General features: G+C 41.8%; 1 long non-coding RNA gene across 1 annotated transcript in view; it reads left to right on the top strand.

The window, feature by feature from the left end:
- LOC131954988 (uncharacterized) overlaps positions 1–19,066 on the top strand; it is a 42,853-nt gene that overhangs the window by 13,958 nt on the left and 9,829 nt on the right. Inside the window, exon 2 of the long non-coding RNA XR_009388816.1 lies at positions 16,663–17,239. This is a non-coding gene — a long non-coding RNA (uncharacterized LOC131954988). The remainder of the gene's footprint in view (positions 1–16,662; positions 17,240–19,066) is intronic.

Here is a 19,066-nt window from a genome sequence, read left to right as displayed (position 1 = left end):
ATGGGTCAGCTATTAGGTCATATGGGTCAGTTATTTTGTCATATAGGTCAGCTATTGGGTCATATGGTTCAGCTATTAGGTCATATGGGTCAGCTAATAGGTCATATTGGTCAGCTATTGAGTATTATGGGTCAGTTATTGTGTCATATTAGTCAGCTAATGGTCATATAGGTCAGCTATTGGGTCATATAGTTCAGCTATTGGGTCGTATGGGTCAGCTATTGAGTATTATGGGTCAGTTATTAGGTTATATTAGTCAGCTAATGGTCATATAGGTCAGCTATTGGGTCATATGGTTCAGCTATTGGGTCGTATGGGTCAGCTATTGGGTTATATGGATCAGCTATTGGGTCATTTGGGTCAGCTATTGGGTCATATGGGTCAGCTATTGGGTCATATGGGTCAGCTATTGGGTCATATGGGTCAGCTATTGGGTCATATGGATCAGCTATTGGGTCAGCAATGCGGTCTTATTGGTCAACAATTAGGCTCTACGGGTCAGCAGTTAAGGCGTGGCATGCCTTGTGTTGGTCATGTGACCATGGCACGACCCCCAGCTGTTTACTGTAAACATTGTCAGGTGACCGTTACAGTTTGCCGTTGACCTTACGACCATTTCAACACGCGAGTGGCCTTGACCCCGCGGTTCAACAATACTGTTGGGAGCGACCTCTGGCGTCGTGTCTTTGTTTTGGGTCTTATCTGTGAATCCAGGTTAATTAAAATAAAAAATAAAAAACTAGTCTGAAAGTTACATTAACAGGGTGGTAAACTTCAAGGTGCCATACCAATGTCCAAAAATCGAATCTTCTTAAAATAGGGGTGTTAGACTACTAGTAGTTAGCTTAAACACTATTATAAAAGTAATGTTACACATTATCTTTATATCAACAGGACAGTAACCTTGGTCGGATAGGTGTCATACCAGTGTCTAAAAATGGAATCGTCTATAAAAAAAAGTGTGATAGGTTACTGGTGGTTAGCAAAATAGTAAAATAAAAGGGGGATTTTATTATACACGTGTCTGATCATAGAATCTTCTTAAAAAAAAGGGGGGGGGGGGGGTGATAGGTTACTGGTAGTTAACTAAAATACACACATGGCTTGTTTATTTCAATGCTAGCTCTATCCCCAACCCTAGCCATATTCAAACGCCTAACCCTAATTTCTAACCATAATACTAGTCGAGATTACATAATTGCTAACAACCTAACACGCTTAATTTGGAAAAGTCGGACATCGATTTTTTCAATCATTCAAATAAAAGTCTAATGTAAACATTATCCCTAACCTAAGCCTTACCAAAATCTTTCCCTAACCCGTACTTAGCCCAATTACTTCTGTCCCCAACACTAAACTGATACAACTACTCTACAAACAACCTCAAACACCATTTTTTTTCTTCCAAAGTCCAAAGTCACGTACTGGTCACACCAGTTCTTAACACTACCATACCGGCTTCTTAAAAAACTTCACACTACCATACTGATGGCTTCTTACAAAACTTCACACTACCATACTGGCTTCTTACAAAACTTCACACTACTATACTGGCTTCTTACAAAACTTCACACTACTATACCTCCTTCTTACAAAACTTCACACTACTATACTGGCTTCTTACAAAACTTCACACTACCGTACTGGCTTCTTACAAAACTTCACACTACCATACTGGCTTCTTACAAAACTTCACACTACCGTACTGGCTTCTTACAAAACTTCACACTACCATACTGGCTTCTTACTAAACTTCACACTACTATACTGGCTTCTTACAAAACTTCACACTACTATACTGGCTTCTTACAAAACTTCACACTACCATACTGGCTTCTTACAAAACTTCACACTACCATATTGGCTTCTTACAAAACTTCACACTACTATACTGGCTTCTTACAAAACTTCACACTACTATACTGGCTTCTTACAAAACTTCACACTACTATACTGGCTTCTTACAAAACTTTACACTACTATACTAGCTTCTTACAAAACTTCCCACTACTATACTGGCTTCTTACAAAACTTCACACTACCATACTGGCTTCATACAAAACTTCACACTACCATACTGGCTTCTTACAAAACTTCACACTACTATACTGGCTTCTTACAAAACTTCACACTATTATACTAGCATCTTACAAAACTTCCCACTACTATACTGGCTTCTTACAAAACTTCACACTATTATACTAGCTTCTTACAAAACTTTCCACTACTATACTGGCTTCTTACAAAACTTCACACTACCATACTGGCTTCTTACAAAACTTCACACTACCATACTGGCTTCTTACAAAACTTCACACTACTATACTGGCTTCTTACAAAACTTCACACTACTATACTGGCTTCTTACAAAACTTCACTCTACTATACTGGCTTCTTACAAAACTTCACACCATTATACTAGCTTCTTACAAAACTTCCCACTACTATACTGGCTTCTTACAAAACTTCACACTACTATACTGGCTTCTTACAAAACTTCACACTACTATACTAGCTTCTTACAAAACTTCCCACTACTATACTGGCTTCTTACAAAACTTCCCACTACTATACTGGCTTCTTACAAAACTTCACACTACTATACTGGCTTCTTACAAAACTTCCCACTACTATACTGGCTTCATACAAAACTTCACACTACTATACTGGCTTCTTACAAAACTTCACTCTACTATACTGGCTTCTTACAAAACTTCACACCATTATACTAGCTTCTTACAAAACTTCCCACTACTATACTGGCTTCTTACAAAACTTCACACTACTATACTGGCTTCTTACAAAACTTCACACTACTATACTAGCTTCTTACAAAACTTCCCACTACTATACTGGCTTCTTACAAAACTTCCCACTACTATACTGGCTTCTTACAAAACTTCACACTACTATACTGGCTTCTTACAAAACTTCCCACTACTATACTGGCTTCTTACAAAACTTCCCACTACCATACTGGCTTCTTACAAAACTTCACACTACTATACTGGCTTCTTACAAAACTTCACACTACTATACTGGCTTCTTACAAAACTTCACACTACTATACTGGCTTCTTACAAAACTTCACACTACTATACTGGCTTCTTACAAAACTTCACACTACCATACTGGCTTCTTACAAAACTTCACACTACTATACTGGCTTCTTACAAAAACCAAGCACACATTTTCTACATCATATTATTGGTGGGTGGCAATTTACAGATTATATATATTAGCTACTCCAGGATAAAAACATACAAAGGTTTACACTACTCCGTCCCCAGATAGTGGGGGGGGGGGGGGGGAATGCTGATTTACAGTACATAACATACAGGTTAATATACTGCCTTCCTTTCACAGGTAGTAAATGGGGTCCGGTGGGGGGAGGGGGAGGGTCCTGTACTATCTTTAACATCTCCATAACTAGGGCATTACCATAGAACCGAGAAATTCCTCCAGAAACGAGTAGTATTGAGGAAATCCACCCACCCCACACGGTCGACTGGGTTCACGTTCTGGTTGAGCGGTCTCCCGGGATTATCCGCGTGCCTTGTTTACAAACTAGCTCAGTGACGTTATAAGCAAGCCATTATAACAAACTAGCTCAGTGACGTTATAAGCAAGCGATTATAACTAACTAGCTCAGTGACGTTATAAGCAAGCGATTATAACAAACTAGCTCAGTGACGTTATAAGCAAGCGATTATAACTAACTAGCTCAGTGACGTTATAAGCAAGCGATTATAACAAACTAGCTCAGTGACGTTATAAGCAAGCGATTATAACTAACTAGCTCAGTGACGTTATAAGCAAGCGATTATAACAAACTAGCTCAGTGACGTTATAAGGAGGAGGTTACGACGAAATGCTAAGAACACAATCAAGTAAACACAGAATTTGTAATACATTTCTTAATTCTGGGTTATAGTCAAATTTTTAGTTCTTCTTCGTTCTTGATTTTAAAATATACATTGGATCGGGTTTTCTTTGACATAATTTAGTAGTGCATGTCAACCTGTTAAGCGCCGTATAGGGCGTTGATTCCGAATGCAGCCTTTTTATTTTTGTATTTGCTTTCATAGCCTTTATTCAACCGAGAACAAACAGCAAGGCAGCAATCGTTTTATTGCATGTCAACCTGTTATGAACCATATAGGCCGTTGATTCCGAATTCAGCCTGTTTTTCTTTCTGGATTTGCTTTTGTAGCCTTTGTCCATCCAAGAACAAACTGCTAGAAAGAAATTATTTTTTTTTCCTCTTCTACATAGCTTGCTGTTCCCAGTAAACTAGCTTCGTCTACGAACTCGGGACTTTTCGGTTACATTCATGTGCTCTCCCTCCCGACCACGGCGTCTTCCAATGTTTCTAGTTATTCTCGATACAACTTAAATTATCCGCTGTCGTAAAACGGGTTGTTTTTGTAATGTTTTTATTTTATAACAGTTTGCCAGTGTGTGTTTTTATAGTGTGAAAACCCTTGGTTTCAGTATTGTCCTTCTAAGAACAAACCACAAGGTAGCAATCGTTTAATTTGCAAATGTTCATTATCCAAGCTACCAACATAAAACAAACGCAATGTCCAAGCAGAGACCTAGATTTCTGGTGAAGTTAATGTGTGTAGTGTAGTGTGTGTGTGTGGGGGGGGGGGGTATCTAGAGGTGAGGCTGGCTCATTAAAATTTCATTGTACGAGGTTGTGTCGACAGGAAACACATTTAAGGCGGTAGATCTGAGCACTAGTTATTTTTGTGTGCATTAAATTGTATGATATGAATTGTGTGATGTGTAGGTTGAATTGATCGATGTGTAGATTGAATTGTATAATGTATACGTTGAATTGTATAATGTATACGTTGAATTGTATAATGTATACGTTGAATTGTATAATGTGTACGTTGAATTGTATAATGCTTATGTTGTATTGTAAGCTGTGTACGTTGAATTGTATATTGCTTATGTTGAACTGTATGATGCGCACGCTGAATTGAATGATGTTTTTTTTTAAAACTGTAACACATGCTAGCCTGCTTTGAATTGTATGACTGAGATTTAAGTGCTTTACACTTTATACGCATAATAGTCGCTCGTATTAGATCTATATCTCATGAGAAAGGATGTCATATTTTTCCTCTATCTTTTCAACAAATAATGGTGGATTAAATTTACTTTCTATTTATTTGACGAACGCGAGACGTCTTTGGTGACATAAAGAATGACCGAGTACTAAATCCCGTGTAATCGATTACTCGCTTAGCTCAGACAACAGACATGTCGTTCTAAACACGCAATGGACACTGTCCAGCCTCCTCTACCGGTGTAAAAAAATAAATAATTAGGGACGCATGCACTGAATCTAACACTACATTCTCAATGCTGTTTGCCTAGCAATTTAAACAAAAGTTGTTTTCGTGTTTTTAGCGTCCTACAGGGGAAGGCTAATGAACCCCCGTATTCTATGTGAAATGGACCCCCCCCCCCCCCACCCACACACACACACCTATTCTATGTCCATCTGAATATATTTTCAATTTGCGTGGTTATTTGTCATTATGGTAGCTAGGGTTTGTGGGAAAATTCAATGTTAAGGGAGTCAAAGTAAGATTTTAACAGATGAAAGTACTATTGTACTTGGTGAAAATACTACAATACTTGGTGTTCGTGGAAAGGGCTAAAGTACTTGGTGAAATTACCATAGTAGTTGGTGTTCTTGAAAGTACAACAGTAGACCGCTTGGTGAAAGTACAACAGTATTTGGTGAAAGTATTACATTACTTAATGAAAGTACTACAGTAGGTCACTTGATGAAAGTACTAAAGTAGGTCACTTGATGAAAGTACTAAAGTAGGCCACTTGATGAAAGTACTACAGTAGGTCACTTGATGAAAGTACTAAAGTAGGCCACTTGATGAAAGAACTAAAGTAGGCCACTTGATAAAAGTACTAAAGTAGGTCACTTAACGAAAGTACTACAGTAGGTCACTTGATGAAAGTACTAAAGTAGGCCACTTGATGAAAGTACTAAAGTAGGCCACCTGATGAAAGTACTAAAGTAGGTCACTTGATGAAAGTACTAAAGTAGGTCACTTAACGAAAGTACTAAAGTAGGTCACTTGATGAAAGTACTAAAGTAGGTCACTTGATGAAAGTACTAAAGTAGGTCACTTAACGAAAGTACTAGATAACTTTGTGTTGGTGAAAGTGCAACAGTACTTGGTGAAAGTACCATAGTACTTGGCGAATGTACTACTACATGGGATTAAAGTACTGCAGTTGAGTTTGAAAGTAGTTGTAATCTGTGAAAGTACTACAGTACTTGGTTAAAGTACTACATGCTATTAAAGTACTGCAGTTGGGTTTGAAAATACAAGCAATTAGTGAAAGTTCTATCGTCATTTGTGGAAGTACTACAGTACTTGGTGGGCGTACTTTAGTGAAAGGAGAACTTGGCTCTGGCACGTGTGTTATGAGTCAAGTGACGGTGTTGACTGACTTCCTTCACGTCCGCGCCTGATGAGCACGTGACCGCTAACTCCCCGGGTGTCGAGTCCTAGTCGTAAGCCGGTCCTTTGGCCAGTTTTTTTGGCGCGTGGTTGTATGGCGCCCTTGGTGCACTTGGACAATAGTCACGTGATGAACAGGATTGTCACAGATGTCATAATCACATGTCACGCGAACAGTGTCATACACATGTCATGGTATATAATAAAATGTTAAACTATGTATATCATAGAAATATATGGACTATGCCTCAATGATCTCCAACGTTCAAGTTTAAAAGTTACCTTATACGTCTTTTCGATGTAATGTAAGTGAATAACTATTTTTTTTTCTATTTTTTTTTTGCCTCAGACAAGTAATTTATAGCGTCAGTTGTGTGTGTTCGCTTTAGTATTACAGTTTTCATCATTTTTTATCGTAAGTGAATAACTATTTTATTTCCATTTAGAATTGGATTTAAAAGATTACTTTCCCTGTAGAATTATGTTCCTTATACATTTTCCTCATTGAATGCATGATTATTGTTCCTGTATAATTACCTGTATTTGTCTAAATCATATATGCTGACTCATGTATTGTATTACTTACATTCTGGAAGGCTGTATGATATTATAATTATTTTCATTTGAAATCACCTCTGTTTAATTTGCAGGTAAAGCTATGCCCCTTGTAAAATAACATCTCGTGTAGAATTACTTCCCTTTAAAGAATAGCATCCCCCTAAAGAATGAACTGAAATTCTATCTTTGATCCCCTGTCTTGATTAGCTCCCTTGATATTTAATGTGTGAAATGTGCCACTGTTACTCCAGAATTTGGGGGCCGGGGACAGAGAAAGCTGTCCCGCCGCTGGTTCTCAATTTGGGAGTCACTGGTCCATACATTGGGAGCCGCGGGTCGACAGTTCGGGAGCCGCTGGTTGGGAGCCGCTGATCGGGAGCCGCGGGTCGACAGTTCGGGAGCCGCTGGTTGGGAGCCGCTGATCGGGAGCCGCGGGTCGACAGTTTGGGAGCCGCTGGTTGGGAGCCGCTGATCGGGAGCCGCGGGTCGACAGTTTGGGAGCCGCTGGTTGGGAGCCGCTGATCGAGAGCCGCGGGTCGACAGTTCGGGAGCCGCTGGTTGGGAGCCGCTGATCGAGAGCCGCGGGTCGACAGTTCGGGAGCCGCTGGTTGGGAGCCGCTGATCGGGAGCCGCGGGTCGACAGTTCGGGAGCCGCTGGTTGGGAGCCGCTGATCGGGAGCCGCGGGTCGACAGTTTGGGAGCCGCTGGTTGGGAGCCGCTGATCGGGAGCCGCGGGTCGACAGTTTGGGAGCCGCTGGTTGGGAGCCGCTGATCGGGAGCCGCGGGTCGACAGTTCGGGAGCCGCTGGTTGGGAGCCGCTGATCGAGAGCCGCGGGTCGACAATTTGGGAGCCGCTGGTTGGGAGCCGCTGATCGGGAGCCGCGGGTCGACAGTTCGGGAGCCGCTGGTTGGGAGCCGCTGATCGGGAGCCGCGGGTCGACAATTTGGGAGCCGCTGGTTGGGAGCCGCTGATCGGGAGCCGCGGGTCGACAATTTGGGAGCCGCTGGTTGGGAGCCGCTGATCGGGAGCCGCGGGTCGACAATTTGGGAGCCGCTGGTTGGGAGCCGCGGGTCGACTATTTGGGAGCCGCTGGTTGGGAGCCGCTGATCGAGAGCCGCGGGTCGACAATTTGGGAGCCGCTGGTTGGGAGCCGCGGGTCGACTATTTGGGAGCCGCTGGTTGGGAGCCGCTGATCGAGAGCCGCGGGTCGACAATTTGGGAGCCGCTGGTTGGGAGCCGCGGGTCGACAGTTTGGGAGCCGCTGGTTGAGAGCCGCGAGTTGACAATTTGGGAGCCGCGGGTTGACAATTTGGGAGCCGTTGGTTGACAGTTTGGGAGCCGTTGGTTGACAGTTTGGGAGCCGCTGGTCGACAGTTTGGGAGCCGCTGGTTGGGAGCCGCTGGTTGGGAGCCGCTGGTTGACTATTTGAGAGCCGCTGGTCGAGGCCCCCACCGCCCTTGTGTTGGTCGAACAGGTTCACTGAGCTGTGGCACTGTGCTGGTCTGGACGACATTCCAGCCGATAAAAGGCCGCGGGTTGTTTGTTTATACCGCTAGGTTTTAACACCACAGCAGTGCTTAGCGTGAACATTCAATGTCATAGGATTATTTGTTTCTTCTAACGTTTGTCTGAGGTAATGAATAGTGTTGTTTATTACAGTATTTATAGTTTTTATAGATTAGTCTTACGTTAATTAATTAAAGAGGTTGTTTAAAAAAGTTGTAATTGAATTTAAACCTTAAGGTTAAAACAGGTTGGTGTACGCTTAAGATAGACGAATCGTTATTTTTATTAAAGATGGTATCTATGCTAGAAAACTAATGTAAAAAATAAATGTAGGTCTGATTAATCAGCTAGCCTTGATACTAAGATATACAGTGTGTAGTTTGTACCGTAAGAGATAGCGACGTTCTTAGTTCAACTAAAACATGAGCTACACATCTGAATAGAATGTACACGTGTGTAGAGTTTGAACACACACGGCTATGTACTGTGTATGAACTACGTGTTTTTATCGTACTACGGAGTTCGTGTCAATGTTATGTGACACCTTGATGACACATCTCCAACCAGCACCTGTTAATTAACCCTAACCTATTAATTATTTCACATTGTGTAACTCCATGGATTAACAGTAACCCGTGGTTAATTTTAATCTCATGGCTATGTTTTGTTGTTGTGACATAACCCGCGATCATACAGGTGAGATGAATTAGTGAATTAAATACAGGACGTAAACAACCAAATACAGGACGTATTCGCCTTCTGATAGAAAGACGTATATAGGTCATAGGCTTTGTGAACTTTGACCCGAAATTATTCATATTCATAATTCAGCATTTTGTAATAGCCGTGTTGAAGCTAACGGGCTGTTTCCATTAACTGGTCCATCCAAATGCATTTATAAACAGTAGAGTCCAGGGGTCGTGATGGAGTCTTTACTAGAGGATGTGTACACAGAGCATTAGAAGTGTTCAAATATTTTGTACACAATACGCAAAATGTATACGAATATCTATAAAACGGGACTACATATATTATATAGGATAAATTAGGCCCCTATATGATATAGTACTACATATATAATATAGAAATACATTTATAATATAGGAATATAGACTTATATATATGGGGCTATATATAAACGTATAGCCCTATATTATATGTATCTACATAGTCCTATGTTATATATAGCCTATAGTCGTTTATAACATTATATATGTAGCCCAATATCACATTTCAAATAGGCATATATATATATATATATATATATATATATATATATATATATATATATATATATATATATATATATATATATATATATATATGGGTAGTTAGAGCTCCAACCATCAACAGGTGGGTACAGGTGGGGTGTGTCCTGGCTTGGTGTTGTGATTGACACCTATCACTCATCTCCTCCAACATCCTTATGACGTGTGTGTCACCTGCCTCTACCTGAGGCTGTTAGCCAGGGAGTCATCCACCAAAATTCCCCTACCTGTTTCTTTTACACTCCCTACCCTCCCACCTCACCCCAGCGGGTGATGATTATTTGAGGACACGAGTTAGTTCATCATTTCTAGGAAAAGGGAGAGGGTAAAATTTTTGCCGCCAGTACCCGGGTATTCTATCCTGTTCCTTAAAAAACACGAGTTTTATTTTTAAATATATTTTGACAAATATTCAGTTCCGGTATTTTCTACATTTTTTTGCGTTTAGTTTTGGTTATTTTGAGATGCGATATTTTAACTATCGTTTCGCGTATCATTTGGGTCAATAATTTACCATTAAACTGTGTGTATTACCAGGGGCGTAGCGAGGGGGGGGGGGGGGGCGGGGGATGCGGACCGCACCGGGTGACACCATTTAGGGGGGTGACACCAAGGCAAAAAATAGCAAAATATATAGAGAAAAACTTGAGGGGGGGGGGTGCAAATCGAAAGTTTGAGGGGGGGGGGGGTGCAAGTGCAAATCGAAAACTAGAGGGGGGTGCAAATCAAAAGTTTGAGGGGGGGTGCAAATCGAAAACTTGAAAGTTTGTCCCCGGGAAGGGTTGCAGCGCCTCTCGGGGGGGGGGGGGGGGGTGACACCATTAAGTGCCGCACCGGGTGACACCCGACCTCGCTACGCCACTGTGTATTACTCAAATATTTAAAGTAAAGAACTTAGAGAAGCTCTAATATAAACATTTAAGAAAATCATATGAATATTCGCTCATGAAATCTCTTCATTACATTTTATGGAATAACACAGTTACTGTAATAATCATCGAAAGAAATAAGTTTAATGTTTTTTCCTTTTTTATCTCTGTTCATTTGAATTATAAAATTACAATAGTCACTATTTTAATTATTTTAAAAGGTTTCGTACTTTAATTAGTACTTAAAATATAGGCCTATATTTGTGATATAATATTTCTCAACGATAATTATCTGCCCATTTTTATCATATGAAATTAATTACTAGTGACTAATTAAATATCAAATTCGATTTTTAAAAAATGAGACATTCTTGCGTTGTTATCTGCGATGTACATATATGGTAAGTTGAGATATAAATAGCTCAGTTATAAATGGGTCAAAACTGAATGACAAGATTTGACCGCAAACTAACCCACCCTAAGACAGTGTCATTTATGTTGGGGGGGGGGGGGGGGGGGGGGGGAGAAACGCTTCACTGGTCATCCAGAGAAAAAAAAACAAGCCCACGTCCTATCGCTTCAGAAAGTGTGTAATGCAACTGTTTTGTGTAACGGTGTTACTGATTTTCACCACCCTTCACCCATATGCTTTGGCTAATGGAATTTTACATGATTTATTTTTAGCACGCTCTTCAATATGTATGTCAAGACAGTAGCCCTATGGTGGTCGTGTACATGTACAGGTTAAGTAGACCTATCCGGTGCACTTAAGTACACTTGTTTTTTTTTAAAGAAGCGTGTCTTCGCCCTGACAACCAGACGTACACAATCTTCCTGACTGCTCTCCCCTGTGTTTTGATTTGTTTATTTGACACTGGTCGCGTAATGAACCTTCGAGGTTGGAGAGTTTCCGATAACAACACGTTAGTCATAGGGCTCGTGGACACGTATAAGGCGAGAGTTGCCGTGTCTTCTTAGTGCTGTAACTGGGGGAGGTGGTTCTCAAACTGCTGGTCAGACTAGACCGGGATAATGGCGGCCTCATGGACACGTACACGGCGAGAGTTGTCGTGTCGTCTTAGTGCTGTAATCTAGTGGGAAGCGGTTCTCAAACTGCTGGTCAGACTAGAGCCCGAATAATGGCGGCCTCAGGGGTTTGTGGACACGTACACGGCGAGAGTTGTCGTGTCGTCTTAGTGTTGTAACCTGGGGAGGTGGTTCTCAAACTGCTGGTCAGACTAGACCGGGATAATGGCGGCCTCGTGGACACGTACACGGCGAGAGTTGTCGTGTCGTCTTAGTGTTGTAACCTGGGGAGGTGGTTCTCAAACTGCTGGTCAGACTAGAGCCCGAATAATGGCGGCCCCACTACACGTACAAGGCGAGAGTTGTCGTGTCGTCTTAGTGTTGTAACCTGGGGAGGTGGTTCTCAAACTGCTGGTCAGACTAGAGCCCGAATAATGGCGGCCTCAGGGGTTTGTGGACACGTACACGGCGAGAGTTGTCGTGTCGTCTTAGTGTTGTAACCTGGGGAGGTGGTTCTCAAACTGCTGGTCAGACTAGACCGGGATAATGGCGGCCTCGTGGACACGTACACGGCGAGAGTTGTCGTGTCGTCTTAGTGTTGTAACCTGGGGAGGTGGTTCTCAAACTGCTGGTCAGACTAGAGCCCGAATAATGGCGGCGTCGTGGGTTTGTGGACACGTACACGGCGAGAGTTGTCGTGTCGTCTTAGTGCTGTAACCTGGGGGGAGGTGGTTCTCAAACTGCTGGTCAGACTAGAGCCCGAATAATGGCGGCCCCACTACACGTACACGGCGAGAGTTGTCGTGTCGTCTTAGTGTTGTAACCTGGGGAGGTGGTTCTCAAACTGCTGGTCAGACTAGAGCCCGAATAATGGCGGCCCCACTACACGTACAAGGCGAGAGTTGTCGTGTCGTCTTAGTGTTGTAACCTGGGGAGGTGGTTCTCAAACTGCTGGTCAGACTAGACCGGGATAATGGCGGCCTCATGGACACGTACACGGCGAGAGTTGTCGTGTCGTCTTAGTGCTTTAACCCTGGGGGGGGGGGGGGGGGGCAGTGCTTCTCAAACTGCTGGTCAGACTAGAGCCCGTATAATGGCGGCCTCAGGGGACAATAAATTGCTTATTTAAATGGTGGCTTCAGGGGTTAGTAACTTGCCATTACAGATGGGCCAATAGAGACAGTGTTTCTTTCAGACTTTTATCTGTAGGGGGTTGAGGTGGGAGTGCCAATAGAGGAAGTGTTTCTTTCAGACATTTTCTCGAGGGGGGGGGGGGGGGGACACACACACTTTAAAAAGCATATATCTTCTATGTAAATTCTATTTAGTTCATTCAGTTCGGGGCTAGGGCGGGGGGAGGGGGGTGGTAATAGCATGGCTACCCCCAGCTCTCCATCAGAAGAGATACCTGAAAGAAACTCTTAAAAAGAGGCAATTAAAAGCTCTTACGGTGTCGAACCTACTGGCAATAACTAGCCATTACAATGTCAATGTGGTCCAAGGGGCAATAATTAGTCTCAATAATGTTGGCTCTAGGGACAGTAACAATAAGAATGGCCTATGGGCTATAATTATCCTTAGTAATGTAGAATCTAGGTCCGTATCGCGTCCGTACAAAAAAAAGTGTGTGGTTAAAAAAAATCAGGATCACAGATACTAGGGTCACTGTATCTTCTAATCATATGTGGGCGTTGTTTTATCTGTTAAACAGGCATTCATCTAAGATCCATTTCTTAGCGGTGTGTACACACTTTTTAAAAATGTGTACATCCAATGTCTGTAGTAAACCCTTAGATCCATTACAAATTTGACGCATTTGTCACTTCTTGGCTTTCTAAAAATAGTCGTGTTTTTTTAAAAGTAAAGCCACCTGAACACGCTGTTAGGGATAAAAACTAAACTACTTGAACACACCATTAAACGTTTTGCAATTTCGGTTCCGATATTGATTTCAGAGATTATCAAGTATCTATTGATTTTATCTTATCGAAATGACTGGAAAGAAGTTTTCCCCGTCATTAGGAAGTGTCGCAGTACCCTCGAGCGTCAGGGTCCCTACAGTCAACACGTTGCCCTTGGAAACGTGACTTGAAAACGAAACCGGATGTTTAGGTCAACATGACCTGACTGAATAAGAGGAAACGATTTCTTTCCTGGGGAATGATTTTCCCGGTGGTGGAGTCTTAGTAGGGGGTGGTTTTTTAATTGGGCGTCTGGGTTTAACTTTTGATTGGGCTGGTGGCTTATTTGATGGTTAGAGGGGTGCGGTCGTTGATGGTTGGGGGGGGGGGGGGGGTGCTTTGGGATTAGGGAGGGTGTTCGTTAATTCTTATTGGAGCTGTAGGGTGATGGATGTTGCTGTGGGGTTTTGTTGATAGGGCTGGGGTTAGTTGAAGTAGCTGTGGCGATTATGGTGGGATCCTAGTGGGTTGTGTTTAAGGAGGCGGTGAATTTAGGGTGGGTATGGTGAGCAGGACTTACTTGACTTAATCCTCTTTACTCCTTGTGGAACATACGGCCTCAACCATTACCTCCCATTTTGTCCAGTCCCCGGATGTTGATTTTCCAACCTCCCAAGACATTCCTGCTGTCTTCAGTTTTTCTAGAAGACTCCGATGTGGTGAGGTGGTGCACGGAAAAAAATTGAGTTTTACAGTACTGAATAATTTTATGTATGATGGGATGGAGTGGTTGTGCGGTAGAGCGCACGACTGCTAGCCTGAAGGTCTCGAGATCGGATCCCGGTTTTGATGCCGTACAACGTCCCGGAGTACACCCAGCTCTGATGAGTACCTGTTTCACGTTAGGGAACGTAAAGACAGCTTAGCCTACTGCTGATTACACTATCCTTTCGTATGCTAAGGTCACAGAAACAGATAAACTCTACTTCACCTAATGCTGACTACACTATTCTATCATATGCTAAAGGTCACAGAAACTGGTGAACTCTACTTCACCTACCCCGTGGAATGACGGGTTCTAAATATTAACTTTACCCTATCTATGAATATTTCATCGTGTGGCCTAATTGGTTAATTAGCTTTGAGGCTGCAGTCAGTTGTAGCTGTGTTTTGTGTGTGCATGTTGCGGGGGGGGGGGCGTTATATGGTTAGGGTTAATGAAATGATGGTAGCTATGCATGTGTTAAGTGGGTCCAACTAGGATAAAAATATGAGACCAACAGAAATTAGTTGATAACGAGTACCACGCTAGGATAAAAATGTGACACCAACAGAAATTAGCTGACACAGTGGTTCTCGCTAGGATGGCGTCCACCACCCCACCCTCTCCCACCACCTCCGCCCTCTCCATCCTGTCAACAAAAGGTCACCCAGTGCAGTCTGGTGTAAACAAGCCAACAGAAATCAACGACAACAATGGCGGTAAAAATTGGCAGCCGACACTGGAAAATTGGGTGAAGAGTTGCGCGAGATTTGTTTTGGGGGTGGAGGGGGGGGGGGGTATTGGAACTTTTTTTCCAAATCTGTTGGATTTGTATTATTTGTAAGAAAAAAGTATGGCCTATAAAATCAATTTTTTAATGTACACGTTAGTATCACCGTTGTGTATCTTTTTTTCACAATATAAAGGGGCTCTTTTCTTCTACACCATGAAATGCAATATGTCGGATGACTCAAGTTTAAGTCATATTGCTTGATACAAGTCAAAGTCATCTCGTGTAACTCCAGTCAAAGTCAGAGTCAACTTGAGTGACTTAAGTCAAAGTCATCTTGTGTAAAGTCGCCATCAGTGACACTAGTCAAAGTCATCTTGTCTGATAAGTTCAAGTCATTTTCTGTGACTCCAAAGTCAACTTTTGTGACTCAAGTCAAAGTCATCTTGTGTGACTTAAATTAAAGTCAAATTTTGTGACTCCAGTCAAAACCAACTTTTGTGATTCCAAAGTCAACTTTTGTGACTCAAGTCAAAGTCATTTTGTGTGACTCAAGTCAAAATTATCATGTGTGATAAGCTCAAGTCATTTTCTGTCACTCAAGTCAGAGTCAACTTGAGTGACTTAAGTCAAAGTCATCTCGTGTGACTCAAGTTCCAGTTGCCATTAGTGACACAAGTAAAAGTCAGCCTGTATGTCACATGTCAAATCACCGTGTGTGTCACATGTCAAATCGTTATCTGCTTCAACCTTTACCTACCACCCTCTCCAACCCAACACTAAAGTTTTACACGTCCTTAAACCAGTGTACATTTAGCTAAGTCATTAATAACTAACATGGTACATTGTGCTATGTAAATTGTAAAGAAAAAACACACCTTGGTCGATGATTATTCCATGTGCCCTTATAGACTTGATCACATTTCTATCTCTAACTGAAATCACATTGATTGATAACTCTTTGATTTAAAAGTTACCGATGATTGTTACTTGTCATAGACTTGATCATATTTCTATCTAACTGAAATCACATTGATTGATAACCCATTGACTGTAAGCTACCCATGATTGTTGCATGTGCCTCTATAGACTTGATCACATTTCTATCTATCACTAACATCTCCCACATTGATTGATAAACTCTTTGATTTAAAAGTTACCCATGATTGTTACATGTCATAGACTTGATCATATTTCTATCTAACTGAAATCACATTGATTGATAACCCATTGACTTAAGCTACCCATGATTGTTACTCGTCTTCCTATATATCTGATCACATTTCTATCAGAAAATCACATCCACTGACAACCTATTGACTTCAGATACCCAATCTTCTTAAACCATCCATACCCCCCCCCTCCCCCATACCTCCTACAGTTTTATAATTTCGCTCCTGCATCAGTAGTTTCCCTTTAGCATTTAAAACCCATTACTTCCCTCCCCTGGCCACTAACCCGTTGAGCAGGGGAACTAACCATGCATAAGAAAAATTGAATTTACTCATCTATATATTTTTTCCTTCTATTACAGATCTGAGCCAAGCGATAGGGTATTCCCTGAACGGAGAACTCAAGGAGGGAACGTGATGGCTAAAAATAGACATGACGTCACAGAGTAATCGTACTCTCGGGACCAGAATCCAAGAAATGGATTTCTTTTATACAAACTTGGATTGGTTTCAAAATTTCAAGTAAAATTTTTAAAAATCGGCCATCTATACATATTTCTGTGTGTTCACTTCAGCTGTGAGTACTAAAAGGATTTTTTTCTAAAGTGGTTTGTTGTGTATCATACCTAAAAGGACCGGAGTAATTTCTTTTGTGGTGGATTATAATTAGGCGGCAACTCGGAAGTGTCCGGTCTCAGTACTTAAAAAAATCACGTGCGTGACGTCATTGACCGGACTGACCCCACGTCTGTCACATAAACTCTGCCGGCAGCGCCTGTATTCGCACCCTACGGATATTGGCAAATTCAATTAGCGATACTGTGTGTGCTTCCCTGTAATCGGATTGCATTCTTGTGTAATCGATTTTTTGTTGTATCGCGACTTGGTGTATCATGGCCTCAGTCGGTGAACAGTCAGCTATGCCTTTAGAGGAGGATGGTGAGTTGCTTTGTCTGTCTTCATGTCTGTCTCTTTGTCTTTATGGCTGACTTTGTCATTCATGTCTGTCTTCATGTCTGTCTGTATTCATGTCTGTCTGTCTTCATGACTGTCTGTCCTTATGTCTGTCTTCATGTATGTCTTCATGTATGTCTTCATGTATGTCTTCATGTCTGTCTGTCTTCATGTCTGTTTTCATGTCTGTCTTCATGTCTTTCTTCATGTCTGTCTTCATGTCAGTCTGCATGTCTGTCTTAATGCCTGTCTCAATAAGTCTTTATGTCCATCTTGATGTCTGTCTTCAAGTCTCTCTTCTTGTTCGAGCATTCTATTCATATATCTTGAGTCCTGTTTTTATGTCTTTTTCCTCACGACTCTACGTATGTCGTTGTTAATGTCTTTATTCTTGTCTTTATATACTATTTTTATCACTCTTAATACCCATGCGTGTGTCTGTGTTTATGGTTATAACAATGTTTTGTATATTGAATGCATGGGGCTAGTGTTGGTTTATTTTCGTCTGTATTTAGTTATAACTGCCCACATGTTTGTCTGCCACTTCGATTGTAATTATGTAATGTTGTTGTTGTTTTTTATATCTAAAACGTTGAAGTGTAAATAACACGCAGGTGTGCGTACATTCATGTGTACATTCATGATGTGTAGTTTTTATGTATACATTCATGATGTGTACATTAATGGTGTGTACATTTATGTGTACATTTATTGTGTGTAGATTCTGTGTACATTCATGATGTGTAGTTTTTACGTGTACATTCATGATGTGTAGTTTTATGTGTACATTCATGATGTGTACATTCATGTGTACATTCATGGTGTGTAGTTTTTATGTGTACATTCATGAAGTGTAGTTTTTATGTATACATTCATGTGTACATTCATGTGTACATTCATGATGTGTACATTCATGGTGTTTACATTCATAGTGTACTTGACACACCACAACCCCTCCCTCTCCTAGGCCAGGGGTTATCTCGCCTTAAGAACGGGAATACATGTGGTTGTGTGTCAACAGCTGCCAGCCAACGGTACTGGTTCGTGTTTATCTCCCTTGGTCTACTCTCCCTTTCTTGTCTACTTTGGTATAAGTTGGTCCCATTGTCTTGCTATAATTGGGCTATTTTGCCCCCCCCCCCCCCTACACACACACACTATCCACATCTTAGCTTCCTTGAAATAAATTGTTTCCATTGTCTGGCTATAATTGGGCTATTTTGCCCCCCCCCCCCCCCCACACACACTATCCACATCTTAGCTTCCTTCTTATAAGTTGTTCCCATTGTCTGGCTATAATTGGGCTATTTTGCCCCCCCCCCCCCCCCCCACACACACACTATCCACATCTTAGCTTCCTTGAAATAAATTGTTCCCATTGTCTGGCTGTAATTGGGCTATTTTGCCCCCCCCCCCCCCACACACACTATCCACATCTTAGCTTCCTTGAAATAAATTGTTTCCATTGTCTGGCTATAATTGGGCTATTTTGCCCCCCCCCCCCCACACACACTATCCACATCTTAGCTTCCTTGTTATAAATTAAATTGTTCCCATTGTTTTGCCTTACTTGGGCTAAATTGTTCTCCTTCTCCGATCTTGTCTCCCTTGAAATAAATTGTTTCCATTGTCTAACCTTACATGGACTAAATCCCCCTCCCACCCCCCCCCCCCATCCCCACCCTCACATCTTGACTTCCTTGAAATAAATTGTTCTCATTATCATGTCTTATTTGAGCTAAATTGTCCCCCATCTTGCCTTTTTAGGTTGTATTGTCCCCCCTGTATTGCATAATCTCCCTTGAACTGACT

The sequence above is a fragment of the Physella acuta genome, unplaced genomic scaffold (assembly GCF_028476545.2).
Source record: "Physella acuta isolate Inbredline_101_S28 unplaced genomic scaffold, ASM2847654v3 ptg001046l, whole genome shotgun sequence".
NCBI classification, from domain to species: Eukaryota; Metazoa; Mollusca; class Gastropoda; family Physidae; genus Physella; species Physella acuta.
This window is presented reverse-complemented; position numbering and strand designations above follow the sequence as displayed.